We start from the raw sequence: 6,000 nt of genomic DNA, 5'->3' as shown, positions 1-6,000 counted from the left end.
TTGTGTATGCTTATCTGTTCAAAATAATATACTCAGCTATTGGCTTCTACCCTGATAAAGACTTGGTGTGTTTGTTAGGATTTGATAAAGAATACAGCTGACAGAATATATATGTATACACACACATACAAACACTATCAGGGGATTTGTCAGAGGGCCTGAGAGTGTGATCTGGATAGTCCAACACTGAATGTCTCCTGACAAAAAAGCCTTGTTACATCCACAGCACTACCAGACTGGGGCTGGAGTCCTTGAGGATTCCTGGAGAGCTGCTGGTTTTCAGATTGCATTGGAATCCTGAAGAAGTTGAATTTAATACAGGATAGCAACATGATAGATAAACTTGCCAGCAAGAAGAGTAAGAGAAAGCAGGCAAAACACCAACACTTCCTTGTCCTGTGTCCTTTGATGTACTCTGCCACCAGAAGGTTCAGCCAAAATCTAGAATGGGTCTACCTGCTTGAAGTAATCTAATTAAGAAAATGCTTCACACAGGAGAACAAAGCACCTTGGGTTTTCATTGTCTCCAGTGCAGTCATGGTGACAACCAAGATTAGTCATCATGCTTTGTAGTGAGGAAATAATAATTTATAGCACTTTGTTGTAATAGGAAGATGGCAAAATAGAAAGGAGGACATGGAGAACAATTCTATACCACTGTAGGCTCTTTAAAACCCTCTCATTGCTATTCTCAAATATTATATACATGCACAATCCTATACATCCATATGGACATGGAGTGTTATCATTGTTTTCTCTCACCATAGATGGATTCACATCCATTTCTACTTACACACAGAGCATCGCACCATGGTTCCTACAGTTCACCCTCCAGGAGCTTTTCTCAGAATGTGTCATGAAACTCAATGCCCTCACTGAAAATGTTTAAGATGATATTTCCTATTTCAGTGGTTCTAACACTGAATATACTAAATTCAGGGTGAAGAAATCCACTTCTAAAGGCCACTGACGATTTTGGCATATTCTAAGATATAGCCTTCTTTGGACACTGATAAGTGATATTATATAACTACCACCACATTTTGATACACATTAGCTTAGTCTTACTTCTCTTATATCTTTGGTTGTGATCATAGACTTTAGTGGCTGAACCATCTCTCCACTCCTCAGACTTGTTTCTCTATAGGCACTGTGTTGCCTTCTTGTGACAGATACCATTTGATTTGCACTAAGCCAAAAATTGTGGATCCAAACTGACAACTGCAATAAATCTAGTTCCACATGCATTCCACTTGATTTCTGATACTAGATTTATACCCTTGGAAAAGATTAGATATTTGGGGGAAAAACATTACTAAACAGTATTACATACAGCCCTATGTACAAAGCGCCCATTGATTAAAAAATTGTGACTGAGCTGGACAGTAGTGTCTCATGGCTCTTGCCTTTAATCTCTTCACTCAGGAGGCAGACTCAGGTGGATCTCTGAGTTAGAGGCTAGCCTGATCCACACAATGAGTTTCATGACAGCCAGGGCTACACAGAAGAACTACGTCTTGGTTCCAACCTTCATGTGACTCTAACTAAGGAAGTGAAAGATCTGTATGATAAAACTTAAAGTCTCTGAAGAAAGAAATTAAAGAAGAACTCAGAACATGGAAAGATCTCCCATGCTCATGTATTGACAAGAATAACATAGTCAAAATGGCTATCTTGCTGAAAGCAATCTACAGATTCAATGCAATCCCCATCAAAATTCCGACTCAATTCTTCACAGAGTTAGAAAGGGCAATTTGCAAATTCATCGGGAATAACAAAAAACCTAGGATAGCAAAAACTATTCTCAACAATAAAAGAACCTCTGGTGGAATCACCGTGCCTGACCTAAAGCTTTACTACAGAGCAATTGTGATAAAAACTGCATGGTGCTGGTATAGCTACAGACAGGTAGATCAGTGAAATAGAACTGAAGACCCAGAAATGAATCCACACACCTATGGTCACTTGATTTTGACAAAAGAGCTAAAACCATACAGTGGAAAGAAGACAGCATCATCAACAAATGGTGCTGGCAGAACTGGTGGTTATCATGTAAAAGAAAGCAAATTGATCCATTCTTATCTCCTTGTACAAAGCTCAAGTCTAAGTGGATCAAGGAACTCCACATAAAACCAGAGAGTCTGAAGCTTATAGAGGAGAAAGTGGGGAAAAGACTCGAAGATATGGGCACAGGGGAAAAATTCCTGAATAGAACAGCAATGGCTTGTGCTGTAAGATGAAGAATCTGTCAATAAGACATAAAGGTCACCAACAGATTAGGAAAGGATCTTTACCTATCCTAAATCAGATAGGGGAGTAATATCCAATATATATAGGGAACTCAAGAAGATAGACTCCAGAAAATCAAATAATCCTATTACAAAATGAGGTACAGAGGTAAACAAAGAATTCTCAACTGAGGAATCCCGAATGGCTGAGAAGCACCTGAAAAAATGTTCATCATCCTTAATCATCAGGGAAATGCAAATCAAAACAACCCTGAGATTGCACCTCACACCAGTCAGAATGGCTAAGATCAAAAATTTAGGTGACAGCAGATGCTGGCAAGGATGTGGAGAAAGAGAAACACTCCTCCATTGTTGGTGTGATTGCAAGCTTGTACAACCACTCTGGAAGTCAGTCTGGTGGTTCCTCAGAAAATTGGACATAGTACTACCAAAAAATCCAGAAATACCTCTCCTAGGCATATACTCAGAAGATATTCCAACCAGTAAGAAGGACACATGCTCCACTATGATCATAGCAGCCTTGTTTATAATAGTCAGAAGCTGGAAAGAACTCAGATGTCCCTCAACAGAGGAATGGATACAGAAAATGTGATACATTTACACAATGGAGTACTACTCAGCAATTAAAAACAATGAATTTATAAAATTCTTAGGCAAATGGATGCATCTGGAGGATATCATCCTGAGTGAGGTAACCCAATCACAAAAGAACACACATGATATGCACTCACTGATAAGTGGATATTATTAGCCCAGAAACTTAGACTACCCAAGATACAATTTGTAAAACACATGAAACTCAAGAAGAAGGAAGACCAAAATGTGGATACTTCGTTCCTTCTTAAAATGGGGAACAAAATACACATGGAAGGAGTTACAGAGACAAAGTTCAGAGCTGAGACAGAAGGAAAGACCATCCAGAGACTGTCCCACCCAGGGATCTATCCCATATACAACCACCAAACCTAGACCCTGTTGCATAAGCCAGCAAGAATTTGCTGACAGGACCCTGATATAGCTCTCTCTTGTGAGGCTATGCCAGTTCCTGGTAAATATAGAAGTGCATGCTCACAGTCATCTATTGGATGGAATACAGAGCCCCTAAAGAATGAGCTAGAGATGACACCATTGCATACACTAGCAAGATTTTGCTGAAAGGACCCAGATATAGCTGTCTCTTGTGAGACTATGCCGGGGCCTAGCAAACACAGAAGTGGATGCTCACAGTCAGCTAATGGATGGATCACAGGGCTCCCAATGGAGGAGCTAGAGAAAGTACCCAAGGAGCTAAAGGGAACTGCAACCCTATAGGTGGAACAACATTATGAACTAACCAGTACCCCGGAGCTCTTGTCTCTAGCTGCATATGTATCAAAAGATGGCCTAGTCGGCCATCACTGGAAAGAGAGGCCCATTGGACTTGCAAACTTTATATGCCCCAGTACAGGGGAACGCCAGGGCCAAAAAGGGGGAGTGGGTGGGTAGGGGAGTGGGGGGTGGGTATGGGGGACTTTTGGGATAGCATTGGAAATGTAAATGAGGAAAATACCTAATAAAAATTTAAAAAAAAAAAAAGGATGAGCTAGAGAAAGTAACCAAGGAGCTAAAGAGGTCTGCAACCCTATAGGAGGATCAACAATATGAACTAACCAGTACCCCCTAGAACTGTGTCTCTAGTTGCATGTGTAGCAGAGGATGGCCTAGTCAGCCATCAATGGGAGGAGAGGCCCTTAGTCTTAGGAAAATCATATGCCCCAGTACAGGGGAATGCCAGGGCCAGGAAGCAGGAGTGGGAGGGTTGGGGAGCACAGTGGGGGGATGGTATAGGGGACTTTTGGGATAACATTTGAAATGTAAATAAAGAAATTATCTAATAAAATGAAAAAAAAAACAAATTCAGAATGTTATAATATGATGAACATGGTCTGAAAACTGCTGGTAGATTTATTGTGGATAAAAAAGTACCCGGGAGCTCTTGTCTTTAGCTGCATATGTATCAAAAGATGGCCTAGTTGGCCATCATTGGAAAGAGAGGCCCATTGGACTTGCAAACTTTATATGCCCCAGTACAGGGGAACCCCAGGGCCAAAAAGGGGCAGTGGGGGGGTGGGTATGGGGGACCTTTGGGATAGCATTGAAAATGTAAACGAGGAAAATACCTAATAAAAAAATAAGTATATTAATATGTTAAGAGATTAGCAGTAAGGGCTTAAGTCAAAGACCCAAATATATATTGTCTACAAAAACCCAATTTAAATATGAAGAAATAGACAAAAGTAAAGAGATACACAGAGATGAGAGAGAGATCATGCAAAAGAAGACAGAAACAGCTGTCTATATTTCAGGCAACAAAAGCTTTAGCATAAGGGAAATTATCAAGGATAAATAAGGATATGGCATAATGACAAATGATCATTTCTCTGATCCTTAAGGCTTATTTTATATACACCTAACAATAGAGTTCCAAAATACATGAAACAGACATTGACAAAATAACAATGCAAAATAAGCAAAGGCACTATTCTACTAGGAGACAACAGCACCCTTTATAAAATAGGCAGAGCAAGCAGAAAATAAGAACATACCTGAATTCAACTGTACCACCAACCACTTCATCACAATTGATACCTATATCTAAGAATAGTAGCATACACAAACATATTCGCCATGAGCTCACAGGGAGCATTCCCTAAGGGAGACCACATTCTGAGCCACAAAACATAACTTAAAATTTTAGTTGATGGCTCAAGCAAACATACTGATCATATTTATCCATCAGTACCTTGTTCAATTCTCCCTAGTGCCACTACCCACATCTCTCATGGCATCATTACATCCTCTTTTGTTATTAATAACTCCTTGAGTCCAGTGATGCTTCATATGTGCATGGATGTGGGGCCAGCTGCAGGCAGATGGTACCAGCAACCACATTACTCAAAAGAGAGTAATTCTCTCTCCTTCAACAGCCATCAACTGTCAACTGTTCCACAAATAAGAGTAGGGCCTTGAGCAACATTCTCCTGTCCAGGATGGAATTTTTAACTGGCTTGATATTGTGCAAGTACAACTAGTGTGAGCTGTTGTGTCTGTGTGCAGTAGCCATGCCACATTCAGAGGTCAGCTTTTCACCACTCTCTTATTTCCCAGTTCTTACATTCTTTCCATTCATTCTTGCTCAATCGGGAAAGCTTGATATAGATGATTCACCCACAACTGATCACTGGCAGTTGATTCTCAGTTGACTGTACATGGCACTGTATCACTTAGAAGACTCTGCTGCCTAAAGAAGCATCTTTGGCCAAATTTGAGAGCAACACAAATTGATGCATATAACCCTAAGGATTTAAAAAGTAGTTTGATAGCATGACTATCGAAGAACAACATTAGTGTCTCATAGAGCTTATGATCTGCCTAGTCATGAGTGTCTGACAAGGTCTGTGGTGCCATGCAAGAAATCCCTCCTATTGGCCAGGCCTCATATCCAATCACAAAGCAGTTAGTTACCCTCCATACCACCATTCTACTTTTGAATATAATTCGGCCAGTAATTTAATGAAATCACAAAAGATCAAGAATAGAGAGAATAATATAAGAAAATAATAAAGTTGAAGAGTTCACATTTTCTCCATTTCAAAAATGATTACAGCCAGCCATGGTGGCAAAAGCCTTTCATTACAGCACTTGGGTACCAGAGGCAAGTGGATTTCCATGAGTTAAAGGCGAACCAGAGCTACGTAGTGCGATCTCAAAA

Source organism: Mus musculus, chromosome X (assembly GCF_000001635.26).
Source record: "Mus musculus strain C57BL/6J chromosome X, GRCm38.p6 C57BL/6J".
Lineage (NCBI taxonomy): Eukaryota > Metazoa > Chordata > Mammalia > Rodentia > Muridae > Mus > Mus musculus.
Note: the sequence above shows the minus strand (reverse complement) of the source record.